Source organism: Schistocerca americana, chromosome 1 (genome assembly GCF_021461395.2).
Source record: "Schistocerca americana isolate TAMUIC-IGC-003095 chromosome 1, iqSchAmer2.1, whole genome shotgun sequence".
NCBI classification, from domain to species: Eukaryota; Metazoa; Arthropoda; class Insecta; order Orthoptera; family Acrididae; genus Schistocerca; species Schistocerca americana.
Window position 1 is genome coordinate 1157418803 of NC_060119.1, and position 23262 is coordinate 1157442064.

The following is a 23262-nucleotide window of genomic DNA, read 5'->3' on the forward strand; positions in this document are numbered from 1 at the left end:
AAGCCTTTACAGGGTGAAGTCAAGCGCCGGCACGCCACTTAGAAACGACAGTGAAGAGAAGGCCGGGAGAAGAAGTCAGCCAATCGCACGCTGACCGACCTTGCTTCCAGGACGACAACGCGACTGCAGCAGGCCCTATGTGAAGAGCACGTAAGCACCGCATCCGACTCGTGGCGCCCAGTTCAAGATTAGCTTCAAGATTAGCGACTTGGGTAGCAGCATCAACGATATTCATTTCGATAGCAGTTCAGGAAAGACTTTTGTCAGTTACAGATCAGCAGTTACAGATTATTTCTTATGTCATCCTTTGCTTACGACACATCTGTGTAATTGCCAAACTTAGTACTGTATTTGATTACTTGTAATAAAACTCATTAATATGAGTTGTTTGTTTGTGTAGCGACCGAGTATGTAGCATTCCTAGACACTACAAAATTGACGATAAGGCTGGACGGAAGAGAAGCCATTTCGAAAACTACGTAAACTGCCTCCACACAAGGAAACTTCATGAAATATAAAGACTGAAGTTGAATATTGCACTACATCCCACAACAAATTCCTCATTTTTTTCAAACCAAATTGGCCGAGAAAAAAAATACGTTAAAGTAGTTACTGGACGCTCCGCGTTTGTGTAACAATTGTGTATATGAAGTAATTTGTGTTTGTAAAGATGAACAGAATAAAATGGGCCACCACATACGGACATTTAAACTGTGACTCGGCCAGTGACAACAATAGACCTTCAGCATCAAATGGGTGAAACTTATGCAGTCATCATAATTTGGAAGATACGATTCACTGGAACATGCAGTTTGAGACGTGAGAATCTTCACATTGACAAACGAAGAGAGATCATCAAAACTGAGTAAAGAAGTGGTGCGAAAGGTTGGTGTGGGTATCAGGCAGAACACACGTTACGCAACCATCATTCTTGCCCTTCCACGATGAAAAAATTAAAAAAGGTATCTTGTGTTAGTTGCCTTCATAAATAGTAAATTTCTACAACACTAATAATAACTGATCATACAATGCAACCAATTTTCTTGGGGAGAAAAGGTCCATATTTACTGTCATTTACGATAACTCCCATTCTGGTTGCTCTTTAAAGTATCTATTTCTTACGTTGGACCGTAATCTGCCTCCTGGACGATGCTCTAATTCACGCTTTAATAATTTCACATTTGAACTTCGTACACTTTGAAAGGTGCCTGTAAGTATGAAACACCAACTACATCAGGTTTTTATTTAATCGACAGCTTGAAAAATAAGGAAACACTGACTTTGCTTCTGGCAACATAGGCCGTAAATTCTGTAGAAGGCCCTATTTCCAATTAATTCTGATTATATGTTGTGTAATCTTTGCACATATATTAATTATCGTAAAAACAACTTGAAGCGAAAATAAAATAAATTTTCTTCTATTGTCTTCTTCAAGATTACTTTAATCTACAAGGGAGAAGGATATGTGTTGTGTAAACCATGTATAGTTCTTTTTCGGTGCTCTGTTCATTTTGAAATAGGTTGAAGAATGCCGAAAGTTCACGGTGTAGTTCGATGCTTTGCTTCAGGAAACTTCTCTGCTACTGTCGTCGGCAGCAACAGAGCGTAAGACAGCGTTCCTCACGCGAACTGACTTAATGTCTCGCGTGATCTTTGGAACCAACGTCTGGCATACGGGACGACTTTGTGTCGTGGAGCCAATGGCCGCTGGAGACGTGAATCCAATACTGAACTGCTCACCTCGCTGCCTTTGTGGGAAATCTTACGCTCGATCACACGGCACTCAGGCGGTCCTGTTGTATCTATTTCTATTTCGTTTACCTCGCTTTCTGATTCATGAATTAAGGTAAGAACTAGAACAATTAGCTACCTTGTATACAACTGAAAAAATGGACAAATATCGAAAAAAACATATAAAAATCAGCAAACGAAGCTTTCGGAAGGAAAAAGAAATATTGCCGGTGTCGAGAATTAAAAATTTTGGCAACCTAAATTGCGAAAGCGATACAAGAGCAACAAACTGCATATAAATAATATCTTTCAAAGCCTACCCCGGAAAATAAACAAATCTGTGATCAGAAAAGGAATTACACCAAAAGAATAGTGAAGAGAGCCCATCAACAAGCCTGGGACAAATACATTAGAACGTTATATCCATGGCCATCAGCAGAGGGCTTGTGAAGCTTTGAAAATATTAAATATAACGGAGAAGTATACAGTTGCCTCGAAGTCTTTTGCGCCGGAAGGCCTTGGATAAAAAGTTCTGGGCAAACTTGCGACGTTAAACCCAGATAAAAAAATGATACAATGCGTCTGAATAAATTAAGAGAGAAAAGTACAATGAATATGATAAAAATTTATTGGAACGATGCTGAAGAAAAGAAAAGAAAAAGATCCAAAGAAGTAAAAGAGCTAGATGAGATAACAATAAAAGAATTCGCAGCAGTTTTAAGGAAATCGAAAAGCATTAGGTTTGGAACTAACGCTGAGTTAATAAAATATGTGGGGTTACAGCCTCAATTATTACGTTTGCTAAATATGTGCTGCACATAAAATGATGTACCACGACACTGGAAGAAAGCAGAGCTAATACTTATGTATAAGAAAGAAGAAAAAATATGTTTGAAACTACTGATGGGTAAGATTACTTGACTAGAATAAAAACTTTATGCAAGAATGTTAAACACAAGACTGAAACAATAAAAGAATGTTTAGTTGTGGAAGAAATGGTCGGATTTAGAAAGGGACGATCAACGACTGAAGCAATTTTTTATTTTACCACAACTTATTGAAAATCAGTGAGAGACTTTCAAATAGACACTTATTGCTGTTATAAATTTTGAGAAGGCGTCCGATAATGTGGTTATAGAAAAGTTATGGGGAATTGGGGAACACAAAAGTTACCCTTACGTCTTACGTAAGCTACCAAAAGTCTATATAAAGAAATCTCAGTAATCTTAGATACAGAAGGCATAATTATATTATACACAACCAATACAAATAAATAAGTAAAGGAGTCAGACGGAACTGTAATTTATCCCCTTTGATGTCCAGCATTTCCACTAACGTTGCAGTTCGCAGATGGAATTCTAGGATGAACACTGTGGTAAACATAATATCAGTCCTATATGCTGACGATCTTACACTAATTTTTAAAAAGAAATTTGCTTACAGACAGGAATTTATGATTCTCATAAAATATGCACAGAAAATTTTATGAAAATATCTTCTTGTAAATTTAAGAGGATGGCAGTTTGTGGAAAATATTCGGTGCCATAAAGTACAGTATTTAATGAGAAAAACAACTGAACAAGTAAAATATTTCAACTGTCTTGGATGTAAAATATCGTATGAATATGAAGAAAATACGCAGATTAAGTTGAACAGATTTTGGAGTATCTGTGGAACAATTCATATAAGTTTAGAACATAAAACATCAAAAGAAACACGACTGAAATTTTATAAAGCAGTCGCATTGCCAGTCTTATTATATGAAAGTGAATCGTGGGTATTGAATAAAAGACAAGAGAAACATATACAAGAAACAGTAATGAGATTACTTAGAGGGGTCACAGGATGTAAAAGTATAGATATGACGAGATGTGGATATTCGAAAGGAGTTGAAAATCTGGAGTGTGAAAGAGAAACGCGAAGAAAACAGAAAGAAATGGAACTTCTACAAAGAATGGATCCAGAGAGATACTACCATTTCAACTTTAAACCAAAAGGAAAAAGAGATCCTGGCAGCCCAAGGAAAAGATGGGGTACGTAACAGGCCACAACCGCCCTAATACGGAAAGTGCAGAAGAAGAAGAAGAACATGATGATGATGACGATATTACATGACGATGCTCTGTTTCTTTTTTATCCCAATCTCATGTTACGTGGGGAAAGGAATAAAATTCGCCTGCAGGGAAGAAAACAAATATAGTTGATTTACATGTCTTCAGATTTATGAAAAATAAAAATATGAATTACAGAATAAAATTATGGAAATATAGATCTGCCTTTTACGCAAACAACACATCTTTTTACTGTCCAGACATGTCTCGGTTCCATCATCTGTGAGTACTTTTATTCAGGTCTGTAAAATAAACAAATGTTTCAAGTAATAATTACATAACCGAAAATTAGGCATTCAAACATATTCTGTTCATTTGATTTCTACCTTATTCTTTAGCACCGTAAAGGTTTGTATGACCATCTGCATATCATTATATGGCTTGCCATTTGCAATTAAAAAATGTTTAATAAGGTTGTTTAGTGAGTCAACAACTTACTTTACCTTCAAACGAAATTTCGTTGCTCGAGACTATTTCGTGTCTGTATTGTAGACTTACTTACCGGTGTTTTCTTGGTAACTGTCGTCTGAAAGCTCATCTTTTGCTGAAATATGTATAGAAATTCGATATATATTTACTACTCACTACCCCGAAGGTAGAACTTCACAAAACACGGTATTTTTGTTGTTGGTAGATGTCTGTCTATGCGCACCTGTTTTTGTGCTCCTTCTGGCGCTTCATTTGAATTTTGTTTAGGTCCTCACTCTTTCACGCTCTGTATATGTGTGTGTGTGTGTGTGTGTGTGTGTGTGTGTGTGTGTGTTGTGCTGTTGCCTTTCGACAGTGGATGTTTTCCCTATGGTGCTATTTTTATGTAGTCTGTGGCTAGGTCTTAGTTTTTCTTAATTTTTTTCGTTGTGGGTTACTAAGCCGCCAGAAAAAATGCTATGTGAGCTATTATATTTTGGGAGCCAAAATTTTTAGAATGAATAAGAGTACCAACCACTGATAACACAAAAGTACCGAAACTTTATTGCATCTTAAAAAAACAATTTGTCAGTTTGTTTGCATAATAGGAGACTTGGGTTCTCATAATTTAGTCTGCACACACGGCCACTGTTAGAGCTTCACAGCAAACAAACACGATAGAGCTAAATCTTAAACAAATTGTGATAACACAGCTTAATAAAATATGAAATCTTAAAATTGTTAATGGATTTAAGCGGTGCATATTTGTATAGGAAGGAGAGCACGAGTCACAGGTAGACATACATGACAAATTGTGTTAAAACACTGAAGTAAAAGAACGCACTCTGTAATCTGGGCACACCTACAGGTATTAGGCGCAATTGCATATTTTAAATGCTTCATGTAACACTGCCATCACCATTATCAGAATAGACTTTTCACTATAACTGTTACACACATAAGAAACGCGATGAACCGAAGAATTTATAATGTGGAGGTGTATCAAATAAATGCGTAAGACATTGGAAAGTAAAAAGGATACTGATAATACTTTGTAACAGAATCAAGTGTAACTAACAATCGGTTATGAATTGTTTTTAACAAATAACATATTGCCCGTACGCAGTGACGGAAGAATAAACTTAGATTGCTGGAAGCAGAAGCTTCTGTCCAACTTATTCTTTCTAGAAATATCACAGTGAAATGTGAATGGAAAAACGTTTTAGTAGGGAAGCAGTCTCTGTTCGCCCACGAAAACACACCAAGTACATGATGAAAGCTTTCACTATAATATCCCAGGCCAATACTACGCCAAGTTATGAGGCTATTAAAGTTTATGGGCTAGTTTGTGTGAGTGCAAAGTAGCGCTTATCTTATTAAATCAGGTAGAAGTGCACACCGTAGAAGTCCAGTTATTCAATCGCTCTCTGCACGATGTGCCCTGCTACTTGTGTGTGATGTAGTCCAACTTATTATTGCTGAGTAAATATTGGAGTTTATGATGGAATACCGTGACTTAGTTCAAGAATTCGACTGACAGACTCATCGCAATATGGCGGCGAGTGAGTGACGTGCACTAGTTTGGGTCCCAAGTTTGCCTGAAATATGGTGGATCTTAAGCGGTCAAGCTGTTCTGAATACTCAGTCTTGATACGACGAGTGCCTAGTGTCACATTAGCAATTCACTTTTTAGTATATGTTACGTGAATCTGCTCTCAAAATGGAAAACCATGGAACAACGTGCAGCACCGCCAACAATCAGGCACTTGTGGCCACATTGCCCGGCACGGGGCCCATGAGAAATACGGGCCCTGGAACGTACTCGTGACGTCACACTAGTCGCCTTGTCCTTTACATCTCACGAACACTCAGCTCCGTGCAGGGTCCACGGGAAATCAATGCTTAAATGAAAAGGTACCCAGTAAAAACATTAACTTTGTCGTGGTCTATCGAGGGCTTGCGTGCATTTAAACATGCAGTCGATAATTATTAAACTCATCTGAAATAGTTTCATGCTCTGTGCTGGAGATGGTTGCTGGCACTCGTAGGACCTTATAAATTACGCGTGTTCTTTAGAAGTTAGATCTCGATACTGGAGGGATCGGTAGAGAAAGAACAAGAGTCCCTAACTGTTCTTTCCACAAACTTGTTGTCTTTTAAACTTGTGTCCCCAGCGCAGAAGACAGCTCGTCGGTCGTGGGATCTTCTTCGGCGGAGGCTGCTATGCCGTCATCTTAAACCTGTGATTGTGCTTTTTATAGGATACCACTTGACCAGGTTAGTCTCTGTATCTACAGAGCGCAAGATCTGTAGTACTGACAATGATGGTAGGTCACACTTCTCATTAATGTATCCTGTTTTTTTATTATTTAAATAACAACACATTTTACGCTGTATTTTAAAACACTCGACAAAGCTAACTTAATTGTACGGTAACTTTTCTAACCACTTCTGATATAGAGTATAACATGTCCGATCCTTCCGAACGACCGAAACATAGTTAGACGTCCATCCCTCTAGAACGCCCAAAACAGTCTTATGCGTGTGACTCTGAAGAACGCCCGAGACAGTCTGACAAGTGCAGCCAAAGTACTTCTCCTCTCAGGGGCGCCAAAGCGACTCGAAAGTGTCCGAAGCACTTCGGTTGCAATATCGTTATTCTTATGTTCGTCATAACCGGTGAAATTTAATAAACAAAAACGATAAATTCGTAGGGTAACCATGAGAGATCGTCATGTTGAAAACTGGGTTAAATACAATGAAAAGTATATAAATAATTAATAAGATAAGTCAGGCGTTTTGGCGACTAGCACTCGAATGTGCCGACCAATCACAAGCAGGTTCAGTAAATTGGTGGACTCTCCCACGGGACTGGTACATACTGTACCATCTGTCACTTGTACCTCACCCCACTTTTGTGCCGTATGCTACTTCACGTGTATCAAACTGCATCCAGGCGAGCTTCTAGCAAAATGAAATACTGGCGGCCACAGCCAGGAATATCACAACCTTTAGTGTAATGTGCTGCGACGTACGCGCCACGACCTGTATATCTCGTGGGATCTTGGTTCGGCATCGCTGACGTCACCGCACTCGTCAAGGCTGAGGTTAGTTGCCACTGCTCAAGCGCAGGACATACTCGGGCTAGTTCTCCAGTCCATCATTGCTGCTGTCATTGCAGTAGGGACGGACAAAATACAGCAAAATCTGGAGACGAATGCGAGCGACTTCCGTACTCTGAACAATTCATTAAGGAAACATGATGGGGCGCGATTGCTCGAACAGAAACTGGTCGAGAGGTCTGACGAACTTGAGCAATATCAGAGCGCAATAATCTCAGACTGTTCGGGATTCCAGAGAACAACAGAGAGAAACATACAAGTTAGTGTCGAATCATCCAAGAGAAGCTAGACCTGCAGGAGAAGCAGAATGCCATGTCATAGTGTGTCACGTAGGACGCCAGGATCTGCAAAATCCAGATCAATAACAGCGAAATTCTTTTAGTACAGAAAGAGATCTGTAACCTTCAGAGCGAAGGATAAACCCACGAAGTCAGCTCCGACAATACTAGAGCATCTCGACACTGAAAGCTTAAGCATTATGAACAACGTGATTTCTAGATTTGGGTTACAAAATGTAGATATGGATAAATGATGGCATGATAATGCTGAAGACCGAAAATTAGAAAAAGATGACAAATGAAGCACGAACGAAATAGTCTCATTGATTACTCACGGGGGTAAACGACTATAACGACGAAAAATTCTGCCTAAAGCATGTTACTTGCAATACTGTCATAAAAGCCAACATGCGTATCAGATCAGCATCTAATGGACACGACGGAATCACAGTCCAAATGATGAAGCTATTATTGAGCCACTACTACCCACTATAACAGAGATCTTCAACCATTTCTTAACCAAAAGTGTTTTCCAAAAGCCTGGAAAAAGTGACTAGTTGAGCCTCTACCTAAACAGGACGTTGCGACAGCACCCTCTGATTATCGACTTATTGGATTCTTTCTGCACTGTCGAAGGCCTTAGAATATATAGCCCATAATGAGCTAACAATCTACCTAACTACAAAAGATCTACTAGACGAATACCAGTCAGGTTTCTGTAAACATTGCAGCACGACTTCTGCCTTAATAAAGGTTACATATGACCTGAAGCTTGCCGCAGATGCACGAGAGGTGACTATCTTAAGCTACTTAGATTTCAGCAAAGTTTTTGACAATGTCGACCTCGACATTTTACTCGCCTTACTTAGCAGCCTAAATTTCTCGCCAAGAGCAGTGCAAAGGTTTCGCTCATGCCTGATGTCTTGCTAGCAATGTCTAGCACCTTAAAGTCACAATGGAGGCAGGTAGTATCTGCCATCCCTCAGGATTCGGTATTAGGTCTTATACTGTTTTCATTGTATGTCAGTGTTGTGTCATCAGTCTTGTACTACTACAAATACCATTTGTGTGCACATGACTTGCAGTTGTGTCCAAGTGCAAAACCAATAAACCGGAAGACAGTTATCGAGAATCTCAGTACCGACCTGTGTGCCCCATCAAAAATGGGTGCAGCGTACAGGGCTAAAGGTCAACCCGTACAAAACCCAAGCAGTACTGGCTGGTCATTCTGGCTCATTAGCCCGAATTATTGGGAATCCCTACAATCTTCAAGCCTAAAGGGGACAAATATCAGCTCCTTTGCTTCAGGAAAGGGTCTAGAAGCAACGATAGATGAAAATCTAAATTGGACTGAGCATGTAACTGAATTGGTAGAAAGACATCAACATCTCTCCATGTCCTACAAACTATAAAAAACTTTTCCCTTTTGACCTGAAAAAGAAACTTATACATACACTTGTTCTTCCAGTTATTGATTACACCGATGTTGTCCCGCATAAATTTCTTCAAGATAGCTCACAGCGCCTGGAACTGGTTACGAATTACCGTGTTCGTTATATCTGTGATTTTCGATTCTTTGTTTGTATTTACCACCATATGCACTGCCATCCTGCTGAATGCTGACAAACGAAGAGATTGCCATACATCTGTCGTCTCTACTGTGATAATAGCATACAGTGTCCTCGACCTTAAAGCTGTTGTCTGAATAATATGGCTGAAATATCTGTTTCTCTCCTGTCCCAATCCATCGCCAACCGTCTCCTTCCTAGTAGCAGGAACTTGACTCTGTAATAATCTCCCACATTATGTGAGTGAACTGGATAACATCTTCAGCTTCAGGTGATAATTAATGACATCTCTACAAAAGCAACGTTAATTATTTCCATTATCCCTGTGCATAGTCGTTGTACTTGTACATCCTTCTTTCCAATCAGATCTTCCTCATTTTCCAGAATTCTTAGCTGCTGCAATCTCCTTAAATTTCCTTTCCCCAGAACGCGCTACATCAGAAAAAATCTAATTGCATACCTATAAATTCTTTTTAAATCTGCCATTATTACTATTATTATTATTATTATTATTATTTCTTTACTTTCTCAGATGTTAAGTCTGGTTAACAATGGAAAGTGACGCGGACCTTGATCAAGCATCACTTCCTTTTAACTGTATGGTATGTGTTATATTGCATTTAGGAACTTTCGGGTAATTGAACATGTATCAATAATTACAGATTTCTGTAGTTGTATATATAAGTTTGGATGTAGCTGTATTGCATTGATGTACTGGTGGATATTGTGTGGTATGACTCCTGTAGTTGATAGTATAATTGGTATAATGTCAACTTTATCCTGATGTCACATGTCCTTGACTTCCTCAGCCAGTTGGATGTATTTTTCAATTTTTTCTCCTGTTTTCTTTTGTATATGTGTTGTATTGGGTATGGATATTTCGATTAGTTGTGTTAATTTCTTCTTTTTATTGGTGAGTATGATGTCAGGTCTGTTATGTGGTGTTGTTTTATCTGTTATAATGGTTCTGTTCCAGTATAATTTGTATTCATCGTTCTCCAGTACATTTTGTGGTGCACACTTGTATGTGGGAACATGTTGTTTTCTAAGATTATGTTGTAAGGCAAGCTGTTGATGTATTATTTTTGCTACATTGTCACGTCTTCTGGGGTATTCTGTATTTGCTAGTATTGTACATCCACTTGTGATGTGATCTACTGTTTCTATTTGTTGTTTGCAAAGTCTGCATTTATCTGTTGTGGTATTGGGATCTTTAATAATATGCTTGCTGTAATATCTGGTGTTTATTGTTTGATCCTGTATTGCAATCATGAATCCTTCCATCTCACTGTATATATTGTCTTTTCTTAGCCATGTGTTGGATGCGTCTTGATCGATGTGTGGCTGTGTTAGGTGATACGGGTGCTTGCCATGTAGTGTTTTCTTTTTCCAATTTACTTTCTTGGTGTCTGTTGATGTTATGTGATCTAAAGGGTTGTAGAAGTGGTTATGAAATTGCAGTGGTGTAGCCGATGTATTTATATGAGTGATTGCTTTGTGTATTTTGCTAGTTTCTGCTCGTTCTATAAAGAATTTTCTTAAATTGTCTACCTGTCCATAATGTAGGTTTTTTATGTCGATAAATCCCCTTCCTCCTTCCTTTCTGCTTAATGCGAACCTTTCAGTTGCTGAATGTATGTGATGTATTCTATATTTGTGGCATTGTGATCGTGTAAGTGTATTGAGTGCTTCTAGGTCTGTGTTACTCCATTTCACTACTCCAAATGAGTAGGTCAATATTGGTATAGCATAAGTATTTATAGCTTTTGTCTTGTTTCTTGCTGTCAATTCTGTTTTCAGTATTTTTGTTAGTCTTTGTCTATATTTTTCTTTTAGTTCTTCTTTAATATTTGTATTATCTATTCCTATTTTTTGTCTGTATCCTAGATATTTATAGGCATCTGTTTTTTCCATCGCTTCTATGCAGTCGCTGTGGTTATCCAATATGTAATCTTCCTGTTTAGTGTGTTTTCCCTTGACTATGCTATTTTTCTTACATTTGTCTGTTCCAAAAGCCATATTTATATCATTGCTGAATACTTCTGTTATCTTTAGTAGTTGGTTGAGTTGTTGATTTGTTGCTGCCAGTAGTTTTAGATCATCCATGTATAGCAAATGTGTGATTTTGTGTGGGTATGTTCCAGTAATATTATATCCATAATTTGTATTATTTAGCATGTTGGATAGTGGGTTCAGAGCAAGGCAGAACCAGAAAGGACTTAATGAGTCTCCTTGATATATTCCACGCTTAATCTGTATTGGCTGTGATGTGATATTATTTGAATTTGTTTGGATATTAAGTGTGGTTTTCCAATTTTTCATTACTATGTTTAGGAACTGTATCAATTTAGGATTTACTTTGTATATTTCCAATATTTGTAGTAACCATGAGTGGGGTACACTATCAAAAGCTTTTTGGTAATCAATGTATGCATAGTGTAGCGACCTTTGTTTAGTTTTAGCTTGATGTGTCACCTCTGCATCTATTATCAGTTGCTCTTTACATCCTCGTGCTCCTTTGCAACAGCCTTTTTGTTCTTCATTTATAATTTTGTTCTGTGTTGTATGTGTCATTAATTTCTGTGTAATGAATGAAGTTAATATTTTGTATATTGTTGGTAGGCATGTTATGGGGCGATATTTAGCTGGGTTTGCTGTGTCTGCTTGATCTTTAGGTTTCAGATAAGTTATTCCATGTGTAAGTGTATCAGGGAATGTAACTGTTAAATAATTTAGTTAGATGTGAACGTGATAAGGTGAATTTCTTTAGCCAGAAATTTGCTATTTTATCTTTTCCAGGGGCTTTCCAATTGTGAGTAGAATTAATTGCTTGGGTGACTTCATGTTGCAAAATTATCACTTCAGGCATTTGTGGTATCATCTTGTATGTATCTGTTTCTGCTTGTATCCACCGTGCATGCCTGTTATGTTGTACTGGGTTTGACCATATGTTGCTCCAGAAGTGTTCCATGTCTGTTATGTTTGGTGGATTGTCTATTTTAATGTGTGTGTTATGTATTGTCTGGTAAAATTTCTTTTGGTTTGTGTTGAATGTTTGGTTTTGTTTCCTTCTATTTTCACTTTTTTGTATCTTCTAAGTCGTTTGGCCAATGCTTGTAATTTCTGCTTCTTTTCATATAATTGCTCTATCACTTATTGTTTTTCGTTTTTTTTCTGACATTTCATTTCTTATAAATTGTGTTAGCTGTCCAATGTCTTTTCTCAGTTTTTTTATTCTGATCTGTAGCCTGTGTTGCCATGCTGGTTTTGTGGGTTTCTTCTGTGTGTTGGTTGGTTCTGATCTCTGCCTAGTGTGTATATTTAGTGTAGTGAGTGCTCCTATATAAACCAGTAGTTGTAACTCTTCCATAGTTGTGTTCTCATTTATTTTGTTGTGTATGATTGTGTTGATACTTTTTATTGTTGTTTCGACTTGTGGGTTATTTGGCGGTCTATGCAAGAATGGTCTAATGTCTGTATTTGTGTCTTTGTATTCTATATATGTCAGCTGAAATTTTTCTTCTATATCTAACATGTGTGTCGCTTCGTGTTCTATTTGTGCTTGTTCTGGTGGCTGTCTTAAGATTTCGTTTTCCTCTGATTGTTTAATTGATGCGTGTTGTTCTTTGTTTGTTTGCTCTGGGATGTTTGAGTCCATTACTCTATTTTCTTCTTCTTCTGGTTGCACGTTATTTTGTTCTTGTATTTGTTGTACTTGTTGTTTGATGTTTTCTTAATTCTGACTGGGGTATCCTGTTAATTTTGATTATTACACGGATCTGATCAGCTAGTCGTTGTTCGGTTAAAAATTTTAATTCTGGGTATCTGGTAATAAATGTTGTGTATACTTGTGATCTGTATCCAGTTGGGTTGGTTCCTAGGTTTGTTGTTTGGTAATAACAGAACATGAGGTGTCGATTAACTTCATCTGACCATCTCATCCTCTGTCTTTGTTTTCCTGCTAGGGTGGTTGCAGGAAGCATATCCTGCAAAACACCTCTATTTGGATTTGAATCATTTTCCAGTCGGCTAGCAGTGTCGTTACCATTGTGGGCGGGCATAGGGTTCAAGCGTCGTCCCCGACCATGACGGCGCTTGTCCGAGGTTTCTTTAGTTCTGTCCTGAACCAACTAATCACACTAAAAGGGGGGTTAGCCCTATTAGTGGTTTGTTCTTTTCGTCGCCTTTTACGACTGGCAGAACATACCGGAGGTCTATTCTTTTCCCGGGCCTCCACGGGAATTATTATTGTTATTATTATTATTATTATTACTAGTACCAAAGTTAGTAGCTGTAGCACAAGTACAGTTGTAGCCAGTATTAACATTATTAGTTGATAGTGTGGTGAGTGTGTATGCCGGCTCGATGGGGATGGTTGTTCAAGTCTGGTTGACACAGGTCGATAACTCCGATCTGTAACCGTTAAAACAAACTCCTCGCTTTGTTTGTTTAGTTTCAGATACTATCTCCCTTTAACAGATATCGGCGTATCGATGGAGCAGCACGCCGAAATGTATAAGCGGCCCTCGCTTATAATTGAAGCAATGGTGTTCAAAGGATGTCTGTCTTCTTTACTGCTACAAACAGCGACTGCACCACTCGGTACCGCAACAACTCCCTTTATCTGAAACAATAAACCAAATATGCTTCGCATGTTCGCGACGGGCTTATAAACTTAAGTGAAATTTGATAACAGTATGCGATTGCAGGCTTTCTTGTCGTATTTCAGCTATGAAATCTTCAAGGGTTGTCAGCCGAGTGGCGTCGTTTTCTAGTCGCAACGTTTCGATGGATTGCGAAGCCTTCACCTGAAGATGATGGATGCGCAATACATTGAATGTTGCGACTAGAAGACGACGCCACTCGGCTGAAAACCTGTGAAGATTTCATAGTTGATAACAGTAGTTTTTATGCTCGGATTGCAAATGAATGTTCAAACGTAGATAATATGATATTTCGAATTATAAGTTCCACATTCAGGCCGATTCCACATTATAGTCTCGAGAGAATGTTGATTTCTGAAGTATTATAGCGTTACAGTCTGGAACCGCGCGACCGCTACGGTCGCAGGTTCGAATACTGCCTCCGGCATGGATGTGTGTGATGTCCTTAGGTTAGTTAGGTTTAAGTAGTTCTAAGTTCTAGGGGACTGATGACCACAGCAGTTGGTCCCGTAGTGCTCAGAGCCATTTGAACCATCTTTATTATAGCGTCGTTAATGCGTCGCTACGGTGCTAATTCAACAACTCCTACGTCGTAAATCCAGAGATAATGTATTCTCTAAATAACGTACAGAAAGCGTCGTAATAAACTGTTCCATTACTGTCACTCAATCACCTTTAGCTTCGGCCTTCTATCAAGAAAATAATTATTTCACAGTTACACAATAAAGTTCAATTAAATGATGTAGACGACACTAAGTATTAAAGTTATAACTGAGTTTATTGAACTTCTGAATTATCTAACCACTGCACTGAAAAGCACACGTATCTGCCATTCAGGGAATTGAAGCTACGATTTACGTCAGCAATTCTGAGATTGACTACAGCTTCCGACAACACAGCGTACCTGTGAAATCTTCATGATTGCGTCTACATGTTTCCTACTCAAGTCTATTCGTAGAGCTTATGTCGGCGTTTGGTATATTGTTGTGTCCTTCAATGTTCATGACAATCACAGTTCACGACGATGAAGTCTCAGAATTGATTTAGTATCAGACGAGTTACCTTTCCCTCGCGTATAACACCAGTTCCGTTGTCTGGCTAAACGGTAAATGTTGTATCACTTTTCTTCAGAACTTTGACTAATACGTCAAGACGATACTTGAAAAACTTTAAAATTCCAGATCGGTCTGAAACAATCTAGTAACGGTCAATAAGTGTGCTTCTATCGTGACGTCTCCAAGAGAACGAATTACCGTCTCCACTGAAGTTTTTCATTGTAGTCTCAGCGAACTTACAGCTCGATGCGATTACATCTCTTTTCTTGGATAAATGTCATCTCTGATCACTTTATCTCGTCTGTGTTTTAATCTTCGTAATGCATATATTTGGTATTCTTTATTTAGTGATCATCTGATAGTCTTTCATTTAGTTCTTTCCGTAGAATAGATGTTGTTGGTTCCCTAGTGTTTCTGTTGGTCAAACTTTCAATAGTGTTAATATTTTGTTGCCAGTAGCTACCGTCAAGGTCAGGATAACCAATTTTTATATCTTTTTCTGTCAAACGGGATGTCATTAGGGGCTTTATATTTGGGGTGTTACAAAACTCACTATTACTTACATTGTCAATATTGACACTCAGATTATTATAATACTATTTGTCATTTTCATTCTTAATTTATTTCTTATGTTACTACGATGTAAAAAGGGTGCTGTATGTGTGAAGCCGTGGTCCGATATAAGAGAGGGCCTGATGGCCCTAGTCAGATCAGGTTAAATAAATAAGAAGCAGATAAAAAACATTTTTTGCGAAATTTTTGAGTTTATTATTGTTATTGTTGTATCATTATTATTATTTACTGAATTTTGAAGCAGTATTGGGAACACTGGATGTACTAATTGCAGGTAAGTGAATTTACATTTAATAAAAGACCGACTGTGATAAGTAAATTGAAAAGAATACAACTGAGTTAAGAGGCAAGATTGGTAACACTGTTAGTCACTATAAAGCTCAGTACGTTATTATGAAACAAGCAAAGAACTTACCAGGATTGTACTGTTATGTTCACTGACTTATGATACTGGAGCAGCAAACATTTCAGGCTTACTTAGTACACTGTATTTTCTTATGTGTTCTGGGTTATTGAGGAATGGCTCGTCTTACTGATCTGACACGTGGACTGAGTGAACTTACATATTTAAAACTTATTGGAGAAAACACTATTTAGGTATTACTGCAGACTGTGCTTTAAATGAGAATGACTGTTTTGAAAAGCTTTTTTTCGGTAATACTGGAGGTTAGTCGATAACTCGTGTTTTTTAGAGCCAGGTGCCTGAGATAAATTGCAGTTACTTTTTTATGGAAAATTTTTATAGTAATGAAGTTGTGTTTCGTTCAGGTGTGGTACCTTGGTTAAATATTTTATGACGTAGTTAGTTACACGATATGTAAGTGTGGCACTGAGATGCCATTTAGAAGTACTGTACAGGGTTTTCCGAAAGAGCGTGCAAAAATTTAACAGGACATAGAGGATGCTTCACAGAAAAATTTGGGGTAATGAACCTGGGGTCGGAGAAGCCAGCTTAAGGAGATAATAGGAATAAAAAGGCATTACTGTGTACCTTTTTATTTACATTAGTTACAGTTAACTGCAAATACCATAACTGACATAATGAACGCACCATTTGTTCTGTATCTTACATAATGTGCTGAAACTGACGGCCATCAACCTCAGTGCAAGCATGACATTGGCGAAAAAGATTCTACAACTCCGGTAACTAATCCCATCTCCGTATCCAATAGGTTCTCATACAGAAGTGACTTTAGATGTCCCCATAGCACATAACCAAGAACATTCAGGTCAGGTCACCTCGCCGGCCTCCTCTTCAAAATCGGGTGTGCGAGTGGGCCTCATGTCGCCAGGGCCCTCGTTTCTTCTTTCCAACGAACCGATGTCCAGCATTCGTCGTTGGACGATGCCTGTTAGCAAATCGTTCCCTGTACAGCCTCTCAGCAGCGAGAGCGTTGCAACGTACTTCCCCACACACAAGACGCATGTCAGTGAGATCTGCGAAACTGTACCGTTACTGCTCTATCGTAATGTACTGTACGTCTCTGAATAGCACGGGGTAATGAGTGGGTCTGCCGTTTATTCATAGCACGTTCTATCATGGGACACTATAAATACGATACAACAGAGCCACTTCATGACTTCCTAGTAGTCAGGTTCGTCCTCCTTGTTGCCTTACAGGAAATAAAGAATGTACATGTAAATCAACAGTACAGTACGTGTAAACTTGTACAGATGTTAGTAGTAAATAAGCTGGTAAACAGTAATGCTGGAGAAAGTGGTAGACTAGTTTACTTCCATATCTCCTTAAGATGGCTTCTCCTGTCTCAGGTTTCCCACCTCAAACTGTTCGGCGGAGCGTTCTCTATGTCCTGTTATATTTTTGCAAGCTCTTACGGAAACACCCTTTGTAACTACACAGGGTGTTACAAAAAGGTACGGCCAAACTTTCAGGAAACATCCCTCACACACAAATAAAGAAAAGATGTTATGTGGACATGTGTCCGGAAACGCTTAATTTCCACGTTAGAGCTCATTTTAGTTTCGTCAGTATGTACTGTACTTCCTCGATTCACCGCCAGTTGGCCCAATTGAAGGAAGGTAATGTTGACTTCGGTGCTTGTGTTGACATGCGACTTATTGCTCTACAGTACTAGCCTCAAGCACATCAGTACGTAGCATCAACAGGTTAGTGTTCATTACGAACGTGGTTTTGCAGTCAGTGCAATGTTTACAAATGCGGAGTTGGCAGATGCCCATTTGATGTATGGATTAGTACGGGGCAATAACCGTGGCGCGGTACGTATGTATCGAGACAGATTTCCAGAACGAAGGTGTCCCGACAGGAAGTCGTTCGAAGCAATTGATCGGCGTCTTAGGGAGCACGGAACATTCCAGCCTATGACTCGCGACTGGGGAAGACCTAGAATGACGAGGACACCTGCAATGGACGAGACAATTCTTCGTGCAGTTGACGATAACCCTAATGTCAGCGTCAGAGAAGTTGCTGCTGTACAAGGTAACGTTGACCACGTCACTGTATGGAGAGTGCTACGGGAGAACCAATTGTTTCCGTACCATGTACAGCGTGTGCAGGCACTATCAGCAGCTGATTGGCCTCCACGGGTACACTTCTGCGAATGGTTCATCCAACAATGTGTCAATCCTCATTTCAGTGCAAATGTGCTCTTTACGGATGAGGCTTCATTCCAACGTGCTCAAATTGTAAATTTCCACAATCAACATGTGTGAGCTGACGAGAATCCGCACGCAGTTGTGCAATCACGTCATCAACACAGATTTTCTGTGAACGTTTGGGCAGGCATTGTTAGTGACGTCTTGATTGGGCCCCACGTTCTTCCACCTACGCTCAATGGAGCACGTTATCACGATTTGATACGGGATACTCTACCTGTGCTGCTAGAACATGTGCCTTTACAAGTACGACACAGCATGTGGTTCATACACGATGGAGCTCCTGCACATTTCAAAAAATGGTTCAAATGGCTCTGAGCACTATGGGACTCAACATCTTAGGTCATAAGTCCCCTAGAACTTAGAACTACTTAAACCTAACTAACCTAAGGACATCACACACACCCATGCCCGAGGCAGGATTCGAACCTGCGACCGTAGCAGTCCCGCGGTTCCGGACTGCAGCGCCAGAACCGCACGGCCACCGCGGCCGGCTGCACATTTCAGTCGAAGTGTTCGTACGCTTCTCAACAACAGATTCGGTGACCGATGGATTGGTAGAGGCGGACCAATTCCATGGCCTCCACGCTCTCCTGACCTCAACCCTCTTGACTTTCATTTATGGGGGCATTTGAAAGCTCTTGTCTACGCAACCCCGGTACCAAATGTAGCGACTCTTAGTGCTCGTATTGTGGACGGCTGTGATACAATACACAATTCTCCAGGGCTGCATCAGCGCATCAGGAATTCCATGCGACGGAGGGTGGATGCATGTATCCTCGCTAACGGAGGACATTTTGAACATTTCCTGTAACAAAGTGTTTGAAGTCACGCTGGTACGTTCTGTTGCTGAGTGTTTCCATTCCACGATTAATGTGATTTGAAGAGAAGTAATAAAATGAGCTCTAACATGGAAAGTAAGCGTTTCCGGATACATGTCCACATAACATCTTTTCTTTCTTTGTGTGTGAGGAATGTTTCCTGAAAGTTTGGCCGTACCTTTTTGTAACACCATGTACAACGTTCCACGCAAGCTGCTCTGTTCCTGCAAGACAGCAACCTGCACCACATTCGCGTCCCGTGGCTGGCCAAACTTCAGGCGTCGTCTGCCGCAACTGGCGCAAGCGCCTTCGCTCCCAAACACCGATCTGCGGTCATCTCTTATGTCGGTAAACGTCCCGGACGACAACAACAACAACAACCTCAAAACGCCAACTTGTTGTCCTTGGGAGTCTCAGGCAGTCGCCACGAGAGGTGCTGTCCGCTGCCAGCACAGCGCGCATCCACAACCACGGCCCTGTGATCGCGGGCACTACTTTCCCACATTCATGTATGATCTCCGGGCACAATCATTTTACACTCCCAGTGTTCCAGCAGCCGTCCTCGCCTTCCGGGCAGAATAATTGTACTTCTCAGGTGCTTTCTCTCACATATACGCCTCCAGACACAGTTTTTCTATCTTTCGCGAGATCTGGCTCTCTGCGTGCACTTTTACCATGTTCTTTCCAGTGAGCTCCACACACCAGTCTCCGTCCTGTGGGCGTTCTCTGCACATTTACATGATGCTCTCGCACCACTATCAGCCAGTCAAGGACAACACGTCTCTTACGATGATTGGTGTCCTCTCAGATCCGCTTCAGACGGCTTGCTCCTCTGATGCCGACAGTCTTCCCAGCCCCAGGCGCTCTAGTAGGTCTGTCAGCACCAGCCTCAAAGTGGGTCCAGTATCCTAGCCTGAGGACGTGGCCGCTGGACAGCTCTGATGCCACTCATCACTTCTAGTCATGAGTATATGACGTCACATCGTCCACAAAGGGGCCAACGAGATACACAGACTATGCAATGAACTTGTGACGTCACTCTAGACGGCATGTCCGCCACAATTCGTGAACCCTTGGCTTCGAGTAGGCCATCAGGAAACCAATATTTAATTGAAAATGTATCCGCTAAAAGTGTTAAGTTTGTCTTGCGCTATCGAGATCCTGCATGCATTTAAACACGCAGTCAATAATTATCGAACTCGTCTGACGTAGTTACACGGTCCCCGTCGGAGACGGCTGCTGTCACTTGTTAAGACCTGTAGTGTCACGTGCTGTGACATACGTGCCACGGCCTGTCTTTCCCGTGGGCCTCAGTAGCGATTATTTTTTTGTTATCAATCCGTCTTTTTTACAAAAATTAGTATCCTCTCAGCATAACATTGTTTTTCTTCTTTTGGACTTAGACAATTTTAAAACGAGCGTCTATAACTACATGATCCAGTCACCAGCAGTTTTTATGAAATTAATGGATCACGTCTTTGTCACCTTTCTTTCGCCACTGTAAAGGTAGGCAATTTTCAATGAATAATGTATCTTGACTAGGAGCAATTGGCATAGGACATTTTAACATTATTACCTGTGTTAATTGTAATATCCACAAAGTTAACACACTGTATATCACTGTATACCATGTAGGTTGCACCTGTTGATGTGGCTTTAGGCCGCAAAACCGGTTGTGTATCAGTAAAACAACTATTTTACTAGCTGTCAGTGGAATTATTCTTAACGTCATGCCTTTCAAGGGCTGAGGATGCCCAGAATATAAGATACTTTGTGATAGCTATATGGTAAACTAGATAAAAGTCAGGGAAAGACTTGGAAAGTGTTTCGTCTGGAGTGTGGCCGAGCATGAACAATGAGACGAAAGGATGAAAAAGGCTAGAAACCTTTGGGATGTTGATGACGAGGAGAAAAGAAGAGAATAACCTGGAAAGAGCGAGCAACAAAAGAGTGTTGCGAAAGGAGAAGACTGCAGCAGCAGGTTTTAAGGCAAGGGAAGAAGAACTGGATGGGACACTCGTTGAGACGTCAGGACTTGCTAGCAGACACTTGAGAAGGACTAGTTTGTGGGTGGAGACTGAGAGGAAGGAGGAGATACAAGATGACAGACGACACCAAGGGAAGCAGAAATTACGCGTACCTGATGAGGGTGGCAGAAGACAGGAGAGCATGGAGAATTACCACGTGAAAACCTGCCTCTGGGCAGAACACAGATGTTGATTATGGCTATCGGCTGATGTCAGGTTTGTAGTGACGATGTCTGTTTCCATATTGTGTATTGGAACTTCCCATTTGGTAGCGTGAAAAAACTGAGTCAGCATCCTCCTATAACGAGTGAGATTTTGCGCTCAAGATGGTAGATGACACACTCTAAGAAAAAAGCTATGCGTCACGAAGGAGTTGTGCAAACTGGTCACAAATTGATGTTCATACAGGTATCGATGGAAAATGCAAAATTGTAAACTTTGGCGGCCGATGGATGAATGTCTGACTCTGCAGCGCCATTTCACCGTGCAGCTGGCAAGAGTAGTAAACAGGGGACATGTCGATACTAGGGCATAAAGTCTTTGCGAATTTCATTTCGTGTACTCAGTTGGGCAGTAACTATGCCTCGCAGAGAGGAGCATGAACAGTATATGCAGATGTCAGCATTTGAGAGAGGAGGCGTAGCTGGGCTCAGAGAAGCCGGCTGTATACGTGACTAGGAGCGATGCCACTATTCGACGATATTTGCAGGAATGAATGGACTGTGGCCAAACGCAGCGTCAAGAAGATAGCGGTCGGCCTAAAGAGACGACAGAACGCGAGGACCGAGCAATCGTCGGAGAGAAACTCAGAGCCCCAGATTCATTTTCATCGATCCGACGTGCATCTTGTGCTTCAGTGACCACAAGGACCATTCATAGGCGGCTCACAGAAAGCGCGACGAGATCACTGCTCACGTTGCACCCAGTATGGTCGACCTTTGTACACCCGAAAGACCGTCTGCAGTGGTGCCGGGCACATTCGGCCTGGAATTCCGTTGACTGGAGTAGAACTGTCTTCAGTGATTAGTCCCGCTTCGAACTGAACCCCGATGACTGGCGAAGACATATCTGGAGACACTCCGGAGAGCAGTGCGATACAGCCATATTATCATTATCGCGCACCATACAGTCCGGCAAACAGGAGTGATGGTCTGGGGTACCACTTCACTTAATAACAGGACCATTTGGTTGTCGTCGTCGTACAATGGTACGGTACGTCAACGATATTCTACATTCCAACAAGACAATGCCCGTCCGCATACAGTGTGAATTTCTGCTGTTTGTCTTCGTGCTTGTCAAACTCTACCTTGACCAGCAAGACCACCGGATGTCTCCCCAACTGAGAGACGTTGGAGAGTTATGGACATGTCCCTCCAACCAGCTCGGGATTTTGATGGGCGGCCGCTGTGGCTGAGAGGTTCTGGGCGCTTGAGTCCGGAACCGCTCTGTTGCTAAGGTCGAAGGTTCGAATCCTGCCTCGGGATTGGATGTGTGGGTGTCCTTAGGTTAGTTAGGTTTAAGTAGTTCTAAGTCTAGGGGACTGATGACCTCAGACGTTAGCAGCGCGGGATTAGGCGAGCGGTCTGAAGCGCTGCAGTCATGGACTGCGCGGCTGTTCACGGCGGAGCTTCGAGTCCTCCCTCGGGCATGGGTGGGTGTGTTTGTCTTTAGGATAATTTAGGTTAAGTAGTGTGTAAGCTTAGGGACTGATGACCTTAGCAGTTAAGTCCCATTAGATTTCACACACATTTGAACATTTGAACCTCAGATGTTAAGTCCCATAGTGCTCATAGGCATTTGAACCATTTGAATTTGCATTTTGACAGTGTAACGTGCCAGTCGGACAGAATATGGTACGATATTCGTTAGGAGGACACCCAACAACTCTGCCAATCGAAGCCAAGTCGAATAACAGTCTGCACAAGGGCCACAGGTGAACCAACCGACTTCCTCAATTCCTGAAGCTTTTTCTCTTGAACAAATCATAAATTTTTTTCTGAAATTACAATCATTTGTTTGTCTGTACACGTACATTACATGTCCCTATTTGCATCCCGTTCGGTTAATTCGTTAGTTGTGCGTCGTTTTTTGCCTTAGACGCATGTTTTGTTATTATTATTATTTATATTTTTTACATTTTGCTGCCAATCCTCTAATCTGAGTTTTCTAAGTAATAATTCATTGTATGATGGTCGAAGTGAAGAAGACATAAAATGTAGACTGGCAATGGCAAGGAAAGCGTATCTGAAGAAGAGAAATTTGTTAACATC